Raw genomic sequence first — 17,071 nt, 5'->3', positions numbered from 1 at the left:
AGCAAATAATATCTTGAATTAAAATTGCTTTATAAGTCAACAATCAATTTATCTATGTATAAAGATATTCTAACTACTTTGATATTTGCTAACAATACTTGATCTATCCTGATTATATTCACATTTTATGTGACATCCTTTATGCATAAGTAATTTAGCCATTATTATTATATCATACTCATATTTTCATAAAAGATATATGTAGTCTTAAGAACATAATTTCATATATATCTATATCTTTCGACATTTTACACCAAATAATTTACAACAACTGTATATATTTTACATTACTTTCCACATCTTATATTTTACTTCATATATTTTACATCTCACATTTTTATAACACTAGGATGAGAAGTAAAGCTATTTATTTACAATTCCTTTTTTATCTAATAATACTTTTACTATTCTTCAAGTAGTTGGTGGAAAAAGGTTAATGAGAGGATTGACGTGGATAGTTGATGGAATGTTATTTATATTTCTATAACTAAGAAGAGAAGGAATGTTATTTATTTACATTTCATTCTTTATAATAATACTTTTACATTCTTCAAGTAGCTGGTGAAAAAAGGTTAATGAGAGGACTGACGTGAATAGTTGGCAACATGCAAAAAGAGATCACTATTGGTCTCTCCAAATAGAGTGGAGGCATCTAGGGCGATCACAAATGTAAGAGTCGAGAAAGTTGTTCTTATAGAATTATTAACCACACTAGTCTGTCAATTTGTTGCAGGAAAAATAGCGATAATTTCTGTTGCGAACAAATTTGAAACATTTGGTACTTTTATCTTTAACGTGAGTTTTTCAAAATTTCATTTTTATACACAAACAACAAAAACAGACAAGTGAGACAAATATCAAATCAAATTACATCATATCCAAATAAAATAAAATAAACTCTTTCAAATGTATGAACTTGATTTTTATCATACTTTATCATACAATATAAATTAGTTCTACCATAGCCAACAAAATCACCTAAGAACATCTCATCTTGTGTAAAACTTGCTCATTTAAATCCTTAAGATCATAATTCCAACTACAATAATCAAATCTTTATTTACCACAAAATTTTATCGTTTTACAGTAGTTATTATTATATTTATTCCCTATAAATAATAAATGTTTGACACCAAATCATATGATTATATAAATAAATAAATAAATAAGATTAATGTATAATTCGAAATAAATATAAATAAATAAATAGAATTATTATGTAATTAAAAATAAATATAATTAAATAAATATAACCCGAACATAACTAAAGGTAACAATGAATAAATAAACACGCCGTTATCAGAGAGGTGAATATAAATTAAAATAAACAACACTAGTGCACTTCATAGCTGGAGATAAATATATATTTAAAAAGTGCATAGAAAATAACTACTGTAAAAGACATACTTAAGTTGGATAAAAAGTTATTAAATATCCTTTTATATATTGTTTTACCCTTCACTGTTATTTTTCTTTTTGCTCTTCCCTCTTTTAATTGTGCAGTCACTCGCTCCCTTGTTTTTTTCTGGGCCTATCTTTCTCTCATTTAACTTTCGCCCATGCCATTATTTATAGGGCTCACTATAATGATTGTCTGGTTAAATTCTAATTTGATTGTATTTTCAAGTTCTTTTAGTTTGCTAGTTTGTTGTAGATTTACATTCTAATTTGATTTTCAAGTTTTATTATTTTATCCAACTTTTTTTTTTATTTTTTAATCAATAATAATAATATTGTTTTATCACTATTATTTTGTATATGTTATAATCATAATATATATATATATATATATATATATATATATATATATATATATATTCATAATTATAATTATAATTATAAGAATACCTTCTTTTAATATAGTAAGCCTTTTGTTAATATATTTATATTATTTTCTATTGTCCACATTTTCAGAGAATATGTGACCAGGTTTTTCACACTTGAAGAAGGCTACTCTCCGAAGGTGACAATCTTTAGTACAATGATCTTGTCCGCAATTAAAACACTTGATATGGTTATTAACAAATCTACTAAAATTTCCTAAAGAAGATTGATTGGGTTGAGATCTCCATTGGGACGATTATAACATTTTCTCTCATGACATCTATTTTTATTTATTTGAGGGCCAAAATATCTCAGTTTGTTATTTTTGTTGTTTTCAAAGTCTTCCAAAAATCTACATTTGTGAATAAGTGTAGGAAAATTAGAATTTTCTAGTATCATCACAACTTTCCTCAATTTAGGCCTATGTCAATTTTAAACTTTATACATTTCATCCTCTCCTCTTGGTGATAAAAGGAAGTAGAATATTTTCCTAATTTTTCAAACTTGGAAGCATATTTTCCTATTGTCATACTTCTTTGTTTCAATTGCATAAACTCTATTTCTTTTGCTCTCCTCACATTATTTGGAAAATATTTTTCTAAGAAATTCATTTTAAATACTTCCCAAGTAATGATTACTCCCCCTCCTTCAAGTAATCTTCTGGTACTATCCTACCAGTGTTTAGCTTTTCCAATCAACATAAACACAACACAATTCACCTTTTGGTTATTAGCATAATTCATAACTCGAAATATTTCTCCATTGCCTTAATCCACAATTTAGCTTTTTTTATGTCTTATCCTCCAAAAAATTGTGGAGGTTTGTTCTCCTAAACTCAGCTAAACCTTGTGACTCAAAAGTTCCTTCAAGTCTTTGATTCCTTAATAGAGTAGTAACCATGTCTCTGATAGCTTGCACTACTTCAATCAATTCACTATTTCTCCTATTGTTTGCCATATGAAATTGTATAAGTTAGTACTTGTAAAATAAATCTCATGATAAACATATTTCACAGGTCTCACGTGAAATATTGCTCTGATACCATCCAATGTAACGTCCTTTATACATAATTAATTTAACCATTATTATTATATCATGCTTATATTTTCATAAAACATATATATATATATATATATATATATATATATATATATATATATATATATAAACACACTACAACATTGCACCAAATAATTTAAAACAACCTTATATATTTTACACTACTTTTCACATCCTATGTTTTACATCGTATATTTTACTTCCTACAGTTTTCTAACACTAGGAAGAGAAAGAATGTTATTTATTAACCACATTAGTTTGAACACTTGTTGGGGGAAAAGAAGCGATAATTTCTACCGTGAACGAATTTGGAATGTTTGGTGTGGTAATTTTCATAATTTCATTTTTTATACACAAATAACAAAAACAAAGAAGTGAGACAAATATCATGTAAAATCAAATTATATGCAAATAAAATAAAATAAAATAAAATCTTTCAAACATATGAACTTGATTTTTTTATCGTACTTTATAAAGAATTAGATTAATTTTGTAGTGACTAGTGAGGATGAATGAGTTCTACCATGACCAACAAAGTAACCTAAGAACATGTCTTCTTGAGCAAAACTTACTCATTTAAATCCCCAATGTCATACCTCTAACTACAGTAATAAAATCTTTATTTATTATAAATTTTATCATTTTACAATATTTGTTATTATTATTATTATTATACATGTATAAATAAAATAATTTTACACTCAAACATATAATTGTATAAATAAATAAATAAATAAATAGGATCAATGCATAATTGGAGATGAATATAAAAAAATAACTAGGATCAGGTGTAACTAGAGATAAATGTAATTAAATAAATAGGACTAGTACGTAACTAGAGATAAATATAAATAAATAAATCGAACAAGTGCATAACTAGAGGAAAATATAAATTAAATTAATCAGGATCAATGCATAAATGGAGGTAAACATAAATTAAAATAAACATGGCTAGTGCGTAACTAGAGATAAATATAAATTAAAATGATCTTAATGACACCTCACTTAATAAAATAATAATAATAATAATAATAATGCACATATAAATTATAAACAGAGATGTCTCTCCCCATGTAAATTCACCTTTGATTTGAGTAAAGTTTTGCATCCAATTTTGTGCAAGCTAGGTCACCAAGGCTAAAGCACTTGTTCTAGGTTTCTTGTAGCCATCCTTCCTTAAGAGTTGGCTCAACCTCTCCTAAGAGCATCCAAACATCACACTATCTACTCCATAATCCCACTAAAATCGAGCCATATACCTCAATTCCTCATAGCTTTCACGCACCACTCATCCTTGGGCTCATCCATCTTGCTTGAGTCATATAGCTTAGAGGAGGAGCCTACCATCATATCCCATCCTCATCCATTTTATTTCTGCACTACCCTAAGTGAAGACCAATAGATTTTCTTTTGTCTACACCCCTATTGTTTTCATTTTCACCTTTTATTTCACAACCCTAATAGCCCAATACTCTTTTTCACATTCTCACCCCATGCATTTTTTGTTTGCACCTCTTCATCAATACTCCTAAGTCACACATTCGCACTCGAGAAGTTTTAGAAATCTAAAAAAAATCTTCAAATGGGCAAGCAGTTATGGCACAAAGGAATACACACTCATTCTAAAAAAAAGGGAGAAAAATGTTAAAAAGAAATAAAAAAAGCATTTAGTGGTGAGGGAGAGGCAAAGCGAAAAAAAAAATAAAAAAGTTTTGTAGTGGTCATTTTCTTTTGGGGGAAAGGCTTAGTATCCATGTTGGTTTTCTCTCTACTTTTCAAAGTTTCCATAACGAGATTGAACCAGCGAGCAAAGGGAGTTGACACAAAGAAATATGGTTACCAAAAAAAAAAATAGTACCTCTTGTAGATATGTTGAATCCTACTCTTAGAACATGCAGAAAATGATAATACTTCGAGGTTGTGAAAGGAATGGTTGATGGGATAGAAAAAGTTGTGGATATAGTATAAGGTGGAAGTAGTATGTTATGTAGTTGTGAATGGTGTGTTATATGTTATCTTACTTATTGTCTTGCATAAAATGGTAAAGTACATGGGTATTTATAGACCCTATCTCACTTACATAATTATTCTAGAACATTCTAACTAGAACTTATGTAGAATGTTCTAGATTTTTACCAATGTAGAGTGTTCCTGATTTTTTTCTCTCCTATCTAGAAAATTCTAAGATAAAAGTATTGAAATGTAATGAAAATTCTAGAACAATGTAAAAAAGCCTAAGATAGGAGCAAAAAATTCAAGAACATTCTACATAGGTAAAAGTCTAAAACATTCTACATAAGTTCTAGTTAGAATGTTCTAGAATAATTATGTAAGTGAGATGGGGTCTATAAATACCCATGTACTCTACCATTTTATGTATGACAACAAGTAAGACAACATCTAACACACCACTCATAACTACATAACATATAACTTCCACATTCTACTATCTCCACAATTTTCTCTATCTCATTAACTATTCCTTTCACAACCTCAAAATACTATCATAGATTTAAATAACTCCTTCCTCAATGGAGACTTAAATGAAGAGGTTTATATGGAGCTTCCACTAGGCCTTCAAGTCTACAGTTTACACAAGTCCTTGTATGAGCTTAAAGTAGCCAACTGGCAATGGTATGATAAACTCTAAAATTTTCTCTTGCATCATGGTTATAAACACGCTAACTTCAAAATCACCATTCTCTTAATATATGTTGATGATATTGTGTTGGTTTGAGACGAATTACAAGAAATAAACAACATAACCATTCTCTTAGATCAAGACTTTTAAATAAAAAATGTTGGAGAGTTGATATACTTTCATGGCCTTGAGGTGACGAGGAGCACAAAGGGCATACATCTTTCTGAATGAAAGTATGCTTTAGATCTTCTATAAGGAACTAGCAATGTAACATTTATTCCACTCTCAATACCCATGTACCCTTGATCCTACTTCACACAGAAGACTTATTGGTAAGTTGATATATCTCACTAACATGCGACCTATTGATAAGTGTCAATTATTAGTTAAATTGCATATCATTTAGACACTTATCTTGCACTAAATCAATGTAAAAATCATTAGAAAAACCCTAATTTTACATAATTGCAGAATGAGGTAGTGAGAAAATAGAAAAAGTGGAAATTAATATATTTGTGTTGTTTTGCAGGTAAAATGAAGTAAATTATAAAGTTGGTTCTAAGCCCCAAAAGTTGTAACTCAAGGTAGAAAGATGAACTAAAAAGTTAAATTTTAAGTTCGCGGTTGAGTAGTGAAATTTGGCACTTAAGCCATATTTTAAGAAAGCTTCACTACAAAGAATCATGAAGCTCCAGATTTGAAGCTGAGCACGAATAGGAAACCTCCATGGCAGGGAAACCTCCATTGCTGAACTACAAAAGATGGATGCTTAAGCTTAGGAAGAAATCCACTTTGGAAGGATACCTCCATGGCTAAACTTCAAGATTTGGAACTTAGAGCAACACTTTAAAATCTATAAATACAGGGCATGACCCCTATTAATTTCATGCTGATTTTGTATACTAGTGTTATACCATTCTAGAAAGAGATACTCTTAGTTAGTTAGGACTTATATAGTATACTAGTATACAACTATTGAAGGAAGGATGCTACTCTAAGTTCATCTTGCATCATGAGTAGTTAATTCCTCTATAGTTGGGATTAAATGTAAATTTTAAACTCTCTCGATATTGCACTTGATTATATATCTATTGTGTTATTGTTTAACGTGTTGGTTACTTGTTTTGTATTTCACTTCGTGGTGATTTAGCCAATCATCGCACCTTATCAGCACTAGATGCAGAGACATCTGGTCTAGTGTTTAGATCCAATCAAGTATCCTAACCCTTGGCATATATCAGACATGGATATGCAGGCTCAATTGGTGTAAAAAGTCTTGTTCTCAAAGCAAGGGTTCCTCCACTAGATTGGGAAATCTTGCATCTGACACCCTTAGGTTCTAACGCACAAACACATGGTTAGTTCTACAAGTAAGCATACTTACATGAACAATAAGATAAAGAACATAATATATAGATAATTAAAGGGCAATACAATTGAAGTTAAGAAGCTAAGTTTAATCCCAACGTCCTAATCAATACCACCTCTCTCATACATTTACTAAGTTTATCTTTAACAATATAAAAACAAAAACTCATCTACTATTTCATTGCCAAACTTTTAGTCAAACCATAGACTATTGATCTAGTTACCACCTCCTCCATGTGGATACGACCTTGTTGCACTACAACTGACCTAGTATACTTGTTGGAAAAGTTGGACCCTTCGTTAGGCCACGAACAAGATTTTGGTGTCGTTGTCAAGGAGGATTTGCGGTAAGTTAGATTAATAGTTTGTAATTACCTTGAAGTTTGTTGTATATTTGTTTACATTTGTGTAGAATTTTTTATTTGATTTTGTCTATAAATATTCAATCTGCTCTACTCACTTGATCTTGAGCTATTATGCATGCCAAGAGAAGAGAAAAAAATTTTGTTGTTTGATCCAGAAATAGAAAAACAACATTGATGAATCACGTCTGACATAGTTTACCACACCCAACGCTATTTCTCAGCTTTTCTATTTTTCATGTTTCAAAATTCTATATATAACTTGTGATTTCCTCTTCCTTGTATTGCATTCCACATTCTTTTCAATAATAATTTATCTTTTCTTCTTCTCTATATGATTCTCATATTTTTATAGCTCCATATGTAGCTATGCAATAGTTTTTATCGTTGATTTCATTAACACCACCAAATTTGAGATTTTCCAGAAAATCTAAGACCTACAAAGAATACTCTTATCATATCACTAAGATGATGGTTGTTTGCAACAAAAAAGAAGAAGAATATTTATATACCTAAACGTTCAAATGAAGAAAAGAGAGAAGAATATTTTTGGAGGAAACCATCTTGGAAGGATAAGTATGAATGGTCAAATAAGTTAGAAATCTTTATTATTGATTGACAATCATTTTGAAGATGAACTCAGTTTATAATAATAACTCAAAATTTCATAAGAGAAATATAAAACAATATTGATCTTGATCCTTGCCAAAAGACGAGAAAGTTTTTTGTTTTAAGAATTTTGTACTAAGAAGTAGGAATATCATATCATGGGCAAGAAGCATGAAACAACAAGCATTGACAACTATAGAAACAAAACTTATATTGTTTTCTAGATGTTGCTTTCAAATTCCTTGGATCAAGAATATACCACAAGCCTGTAACATTTATGAGAGTGAAATCCACATAATGTAATTTGTTGTGCACTTTATGATTATATAGGCTCATCTAATTCATGTTATGAAATGTTAAATGTCTTAAATATTGTATTGATTAAGTGATCTGTTATTTGCATTAGACGAATTAAGATTATATTCGTTAGACAAATTGTTACTTGCAATAAATGATAGGTTGCTTATGCCAGACGATTCATGCATTAAAAATTATATTTTGTGTTAAGCTATAATGTTACCATTTTCTTTAAATCGAAACACTTGTATACCAAAGCCCTTCTCTATTATGCTCATGCTTTCATGTCTCAATAAAAAACTCAGAAATGCGTTAAGGCCTTCCTAATACCTTTCATCTTTCATACACTTTTCCATGGTTGTTCCAACCTTTGCCAACACATTAATCCTAGGGCTTGTATAAAACAAATGCTTTTCTGATTGAGCATTACATCAATCTAGAATAGTTTGATTTTGTGAGTTCAGAATTAGTGAAAGCTTGGAGAAATCTGGTATTCACAATTTTTCTATGAACCATAAACCATCCATCTAAAATTATTAAAGGAGTTTTGGAGGAATACTGAAGTTTAGAAAAAGTACAAAATTGCCTCTTTTATCTTAGGTTGCAAAATGGTATTGAGTCAAGTGGCAATTGTTGACGCCATTAGTTGTGAAAGAGTGCCAAAATGTTTCCATCCAGATTGGGAATTCATTTATGCTGATACTAGTGTTCTAGATAAGAAACTTTATGGAGAATATTACTCAAAGGACATGGTGTGCATAAATGTTGAATACAAGAAGCTATGCTCTATGCCTAAATCTGGGCAACAAATATGCAATAAGGTTTTGTATCCCAAACATGGCTGAAAAGGACTGTAAGACCCGAGAAATTTGAATAATTAAATAAATAATTATTTAATAAATGCGGGTAGTAGAAGCCTTTATGGCATTTAATGCAAATTGATATGACGTGAAAAAGTACTAGCTCAAGTGGTTGAGAGTACTTGGTTGTGTGAAAGAACATGGGTTCGAGTCCTAAGTATGTCAATTATATGATCTTTTGAAATGTGCATTATTTTAATGTTATGATTGAATGTGAGTAGTGATAATGTAATCCTAATATTATAAGAATTACCATGAAACATATGTTGGTTGAATTGGTTGTGCATTGACTTTGTAATTAAGGGGTTGTGTGTTCAAACCTTGCTAAGAATGAATTAAAGGAGCACTTATGGGGAGCACGAAATAAGCTTGGAGTTTTCAAATTGAGCAAGGATTAACAGGTTAGGGGAGCTACTCTATTTGTCATATTAAATTGTATGATTGGGTGAATTTTCTGCATTAAAATTCTACTGGTTTTGAGTTTCTGGAAATTTCCAGAAACCGCCTGGCGGTTTTGAAGGTCCGCCATGTGATACATGAGCGTGACACCCATTTCTGGGTTGTTTCAGATGAACCGCCGGGCGGCACGGGTGCTTACGCCAGGCGACATGAACAATAATGTGATTTATGTGATATTTTTTATGGACTTTATGATATTTTGGGTTGATACGAAAGTATCCTATGCATATTGAATGAGATTTGGGAATTTAGGGTTCTTCACGGGTGCAGGAAAAATTTGGGATTTTCCCAGAACTGTATGTACCGCCTGGCAGTAGGGAGCTGCCGCCAGGTGATGAGAGTGGTGTTATGTTAACGAAAAATGTTATTTTTCGTGTTTTCGCGGACCAGGTATCGTCGGGCGCTGCATTCATGCCGCCAGGCGCCACTGATTTTCCTAGTCTGCGCAGTTTTGGTAAACTGCATTTTCTCGGTTCGTTAACCGTCCGATTTAGATGAAATTTTGACAGGTAGTCCATAACATGTAGTTCTTCACAGTAGCTAGAGATATACGTCACACATGATTGATTGTTTGAATTCCCTAATAGTATGATTACGAATGGATGATTAAGTGTTCTCAAGTATTGGTATGGCCTTGATTGGTGAATGTATATATATAAATATATAAATGTGTGAATGATGAGTATGTTTATGGTAGTGCTTGTTGAAACATGTTGAATATATGAACCTATATATGTTAGCTCGAATGTATGATGTTATAAGTGTGTGAATAAAGCCACTATTGATGATATCACTATGATCGAGTGGTGCATGATCATGATGGGTTTTGGGAAAGTATGAGAACATGATAATCATACTTTAAAAGTATATATGAATTACAAAAGAGAGGAATGTGTGCTTATACTTGAAAGATGCATAAGTGTGTTGTTTTGTTGATAACGATGGAGTGCTATTGTGGTATGATTTTGGTTTGGTTTGGCAGTGGTTTGGGTGAATCGTGTGCGTGACAGAGAGGGAGCTCTGGAAGTCTCGCCCAAGCGGGTCTATCTCGTCTAAGCGAGAGTTGCAGAACCTAGTTTCTGGTTTTGGTTCGCATGATGAAGGATTATCTTGTTTCCTTTTAGAGTTATGAATATGGTGAAGTTGTTTAAGAAAGCTTTTTGAAAATTCCCACTGGACATTAAGATAGCATGCTATCTAGATGTGAAGGTTCATTTCTCAAGCTCATGAAAGGAAGAAGAGAGTTGGATTCAAGCTTAAACACACACGGCAATAACAACACTAAAGAGCAAAATGAAAGAAGAAACAATAAAAATGGAAAGCATAGAAGATGAAGAATGGAAGAAGCACGCCACTCATAGGGGGGGATCTAAGCCAACCAAACCCTAGAGATGAGTGATGGTGCCGCCACTTGCAAGCAAGATAAGGCAAATGTGAGTTCACTTCTAGGAAGGAGAGCTCACGAAAATTGGTGGTTGAATGCACAAAGTTTATAACAAAATGATCAACCCTTTTACATGTCTAGGAGCACCCCTTATATAGAAGAGTTTAGGGGCCTCTAAGCAAATAAAAGATACCTAAGGATGTCTCTACAAAAACCTAACCCTAGCTTCTAGAAACTAGGTCAAATAAGGTTACAAAAATGAGAGACAAAAGAGCCAACTATGGTGTGTGCAAGGCTAATTTCGTTCTAGCACAAAATGAGACAAAGAATGTGTCTCATATGTCTCCAAAAAGTGGCTAAATGGTGCTAAAAACAAAGGAGACCAAAGATACATAGGTACACTTATTTTATGCCTTTTACTTTATGCTTTATGCCTTTGCTTTACTCTCTCCTCCACATCATTTGTGCTCCCCAATCACCATGCACCACCTAGCATTGCTTTCTTACTCCTAATTAACCTACAAAGCAAATAAACATAGATTAGCATGTTGGCTTAAGTCAAGTCAACTATAGTCAACAAGTCAAACCTAGTCAAAGGTCAACAAGTCAACTAAAGTTGATTCAACGAAGTCAACTTTGGGAATCAAAAATAACAAACACAAATGAAAGGGATGAAGGATTAGTGAACTTCCTTTCTAAACATGCTTAGTCTTCTTAAGCATGTGCCTCCAACCTTGGTTGGGGTCAATCCTTCATCATCCTCCCCTCCTTGGAGAGAATTTGACCATAAATTCTTTGATCCTTTGTAGATGGAGCTTGACTTGATTTGGGGGAGGATTTGCGCCTCCCTTTTATGAGCTCTTGTTCCATCCTTTCTAAGGGTATTACCCTTAGCTTTGATTAGGCCATCTTTATTTTCTAGACTACTCTTCCTCTCTTTCTTGTGCTTTCGACCTTCCTTTTTGGCTTGGGAAGGGAAGGAAGGGTAATGCACATCTTGCTTTGGAAGAATTTTTTTGTAGGCAAGTAACACCTTAGTGAAAGCTTGCCCCTTTTCTTTTTCTTTTTTATCTTTTCTTATTATATTTCTATCCTTATTAACTTCTTGAGGTGATAGAGGTTGTAAAGTGGTCTTTTTCCCATTTATGAAGAAAATATATTGGTTGGTATGACCATCATGTAAAGTTTGTTTATCAAATTGCCATGGCCTACCTAGTAAGATATGTGTGACTTCCATGGGAACAACATCACATAGCACCTCATCTTTGTAGCTTCCTATAGAGAAGTTAATTAGGACTTGTTTATTGACATCTATTTCTCCCTCTTTACTTATCCAAGCAAGCTTGTAGGGCTTAGCATGAGGAATGGTCTCTAAGCTAAGCTTTTCCACCAACCTTGTGCTAGCTACATTGGTACTACTTCCTCCATCAATAATTAGAGAACAAACCCATTTGTTAATTTTGCATCTAGATTGAAAAATGTTTTCTCTTTGAGTTGGCTCAATCTCACTTTGATCTTGACCTATCATGCGCCTTAATAACATAGGGTCTTTCTCAAAAATTTTAGTTTTACTAGAGGAAGAAGATTCTTTTGAAAGAGAATGGGGAGATGAGTGTTCACTTTCAACATCATTACTCTTCTTTAAGATCATGGTCCTTTTGGTTGGGCAATTTAAAGCAATGTGATTATAACCCAAACATTTAAAACATTTAATGGAACTTGATTTTTGAGAAGTGGAATGGTGAATGTGATCACTTGGAGACTTACTTTTACTTGGTGGTTCTTGATGAGAGTTAGAAGGGAACTTATCATGTTTCTTTTTATCCTTTCCCTTCCATGAGTGACTAAAGTAGTGGTTGGGTGAGTAACTCTTTTTTGCCCTTCTTTTTCTTTTCAATTGAATTTCAATCCCAAGGGCAAGTGTGAAAACATTTTCAAGAGTGGAGTACTCATACAACTCTACTTGGTCTTTTATGTCTCTCCTAAGACCACTCACAAATCTTTTTATTTTCTCTTTATTAGTTTCTTTTATTTCAACCCTACGCATTTGAGACTCTAATTCTTTAAAGTACTCACTCACACTCATAGAACCTTGGTGAAGCCTTTGGAGCTTCAAAAGAAGTTCCTTCCTATAGGAGGGAGGAACAAATCTAGCGCGCATAAGAGTTTTAATGTCCATCCAAGAAGCCGCGGGTGGCCCTTGGTCATAATTCTTACAAACCTTATGCCACCAAGTATTGGCATACTCCAAAAATCCTAAAACTACTAGATCAACTTGTGTTTGATCCTTTACATGATTTTCATTGAAAATTTGATCAACTTTAGCTTCCCAATCAAGGAAGACTTTGGGATCACTTCCACCATAGAACTTAGGAATCTTTGGAGTTTGCTTCTCTTGTGATGGGTTGCGCCTAGAATGTCCTATTTTCCTAGGATCTCTTTCTTTCTCCCTAGCTTCAAGCCTTTGAATGTGCTCTTGGATTCTTAGGTCACTTTGCTCCTTGTCTTTTCTCAATTGTTCAAAGGCCTCCTTCCTAGACAACTCCAAATCCCGAAGCAATCTCATAAATGTATTCTTTTTGTTTGGTGTAGGTGCACTTGATGAACTTGCCATGATTCCTACAACAAAAACACTCAAATCCGAGACAAAATAAATGGATTAGAGGTTATACAACATGAAAACCGAGACCAAATCCAACCCAAATTGTAACCCAAGTGTTTAGATCACTCTCCCAAAGTAACAAGGCAAGGCTAGCACTCAAAATCCACCAAAGGAGTGAAGCAAACACTTTTAAAAACTTGTTCAAAACCTTTCAAATGCAAGACAAGTGATTCGGCCACAACATCCCAAGAGTTTCAAGAAAAGAAAACTACTAAGACACAACAAAGAACACCTAGTGACAAGCAAGAAAAGCACAAAAACAAGAAAGTTTAACTTCTAAGGAAATTTTGTTTTAAAGACAAAACTTGAACAAGACTAAAGCAATGAAAAACACTTTTAAAGACTCTATGGAAAGCATTTGAACAAGCCAAGATTATACCTCAAATTATGCATACACCAAGAAAGATCATAACCAAGTTAAAGCATGGAACTAATTTGCCAATATCACCCAAAATCCAAGTATAAAATTTGGTAGTATAACACCTAGTAAATGGCCAAATGGATTCACCAAGCAACACATTAGCTCTCGGCCAAACTGTTTTTGGTCATGAAAATAATTTTTCTTTTCAAAACTAGGTACTTAAGATGATGAGAAGGATATTTTAGGGTGTCTTGAACACTTAGTTCCTTAAAAATTTGGTCAAAATCAATTTCAAGGAGCATGCTACAACAAAAGGCATAGATCTCATGCAATAGCTCAAATACTTAGAAACAAGAATAAGAAAACTCAAAGAAGCATATGACTCAAGCAAAAGTTAAACACATTTAAAGACTCAACATGACATACACAAAGACACAAACATGTAGCTATCATGCATTTAAACTCATGGATTTGAGGATCAAAGAGTAAGCATCAAAAGACATGTTATCCAACCACATTTAGGAGCAAAAGAGTCACAAAACCGAAGCCAAAATTGCCACAACATAATCTGAAAACGTTGTTTTTCGTATTCTCGGCAGCTCTGATCTTTGCTCACTCATTTGATCATAACTCTCTACACAGAACTCCAAATGCGTTAATTCTTTTTTTGTTGGAAACTAGACTCACAGATCTTTCTTTTGATATAAAGAACGTTACTTTTGGACCACTGAGCTAGCTGCAGTATTTTTTTCAAAAACGCACACGTTGCTGCCAGCACTATTTTTATGTGGACCATTCAAAGATAGCTACACAAGACAAGGTTAGAACATGAAAACACCATATTCAAGGATAACCAAAGCTCTAGATACCAAATGATGAAGGATTATCTTGTTTCCTTTTAGAGTTATGAATATGGTGAAGTTGTTTAAGAAAGCTTTTTGAAAATTCCCACTGGACATTAAGATAGCATGCTATCTAGATGTGAAGGTTCATTTCTCAAGCTCATGAAAGGAAGAAGAGAGTTGGATTCAAGCTTAAACACACACGTCAATAACAACACTAAAGAGCAAAATGAAAGAAGAAACAATAAAAATGGAAAGCATAGAAGATGAAGAATGGAAGAAGCACGCCACTCATAGGGGGGAATCTAAGCCAACCAAACCCTAGGGATGAGTGATGGTGCCGCCACTTGCAAGCAAGATAAGGCAAATGTGAGTTCACTTCTAGGAAGGAGAGCTCACGAAAATTGGTGGTTGAATGCACAAAGTTTATAACAAAATGATCAACCCTTTTACATGTCTAGGAGCACCCTTTATATAGAAGAGTTTAGGGGCCTCTAAGCAAATAAAAGATACCTAAGGATGTCTCTACAAAAACCTAACCCTAGCTTCTAGAAACTAGGTCAAATAAGGTTACAAAAATGAGAGACAAAAGAGCCAACTATGGTGTGTGCAAGGCTAATTTCGTTCTAGCACAAAATGAGACAAAGAATGTGTCTCATATGTCTCCAAAAAGTGGCTAAATGGTGCTAAAAACAAAGGAGACCAAAGGTACATAGGTACACTTATTTTATACCTTTTACTTTATGCTTTATGCCTTTGCTTTACTCTCTCCTCCACATCATTTGTGCTCCCCAATCACCATGCACCACCTAGCATTGTTTTCTTACTCCTAATTAACCTACAAAGCAAATAAACATAGATTAGCATGTTGGCTTAAGTCAAGTCAAATATAGTCAACAAGTCAAACCTAGTCAAAGGTCAACAAGTCAACTAAAGTTGATTCAACGAAGTCAACTTTGGGAATCAAAAATAACAAACACAAATGAAAGGGATGAAGGATTAGTGAACTTCCTTTCTAAACATGCTTAGTCTTCTTAAGCATGTGCCTCCAACCTTGGTTGGGGTCAATCCTTCATCATTGCTCAGGCGACCTGGTTCAATGTTGAGCGACACCTAGTCTCGCTTAGGCGAGAATGGCTCGCCTAAGCGAGGTCGCAATAAAACTTGGTGTTTTTGTGTGGAATCTTCGTCCAAGCGAGGAGCTTTGTGTGTTGAGCGACCTAAGGTCTCGCTCAGGCGAGAAGAGCTCGCCTAAGCGAGATGAATTGGTACATCCACTATTGCATGCTCGCTTAGGCGAGATAGTGTAGCCTAAGTGAGACCGACGTACTAGCTTGGGCGAACAAGCATAACTTAAGCGAGAATGGCGAGGAGTCATGTTTATATGTGCTGTTTGTACTGTTACTTGTTATTTCCTAAAGTATAAGAATTATGTGCATGTGTTTGTGGTGTTGGCATGAAGGACTAAGTCAAATAGGGGTCTGGGATGTGCTTGATGGTGGACACATGATGGGCATGGAACTGGTTGAGTTCCCGTCGGCTACTAATGAGCGAGGAGTCCTTAGTATGGTGATTGCATGTGTCGGGCGCACGATGGGCAAGGAACTGTGATGTTCCCATCGGCTACTATTGGGCGAGGAGTCCATAGTATGGTGATTGCGTGCGTGCCAGGGTCCAAGTATGAGACTTGGATGTTTTACTACAGGCGAGGAGTCTGCAGGGCAGGACTATGAGCGGGATAGGCTCATAGGGTTGGACCACGAATGAGTTAGTTTCGTAGGAGCACAGGGAAGTCTCAATCATGAAGGACTATGAGGTCATGGTTGGGTGATTTTAAAAGTACGAGATTTGTAGTTATGTTATTTTGGGGTGGGAAACATGTTTATTTCATATATCTGTTTATATTTTTATTGTGCATAGCTCGCCCTATTTGTGTGTGTTTGACGATGATCGGATACTGTGTTATCCGTGAGCAGATGATTTGACAGGTGAGCCAGGAGATGCTTAGAGACGGAGAGCATGGGCTACTTGGGATTTTGAGAGAAACTCTATTGTTTTGATTTTGATGTAAATATTTTTATGTTGAATTTTAATATCATTTGTATATAACGATATGTGAATCAAGTTATTCATGAAAAGCTTGTTTTGTTAACAAAGTGGTATCAAGGGCTAGTTAGCTTCAGTATGTGAGTGGGAAAAAAGTGAGAGGCTTGAGTATCTAAGTGAAAAAAAAAGAGTGAGATATGACAAAGACAATCAACTATGACAATTAGAGTCTCAAAATGAAGACTCTTCTTAACTCCAAATAAATTTGGGAAGTGGTGGAAAATGGTCATGTTTAAA

This window comes from Vigna unguiculata, chromosome 2, assembly GCF_037176805.1.
Source record: "Vigna unguiculata cultivar grain cowpea cultivar isolate G323 ecotype 2 chromosome 2, ASM3717680v1, whole genome shotgun sequence".
NCBI classification, from domain to species: Eukaryota; Viridiplantae; Streptophyta; class Magnoliopsida; order Fabales; family Fabaceae; genus Vigna; species Vigna unguiculata.
The sequence above is the reverse complement of the archived record's forward strand: the minus strand, read 5'-3'. Positions refer to the sequence as shown.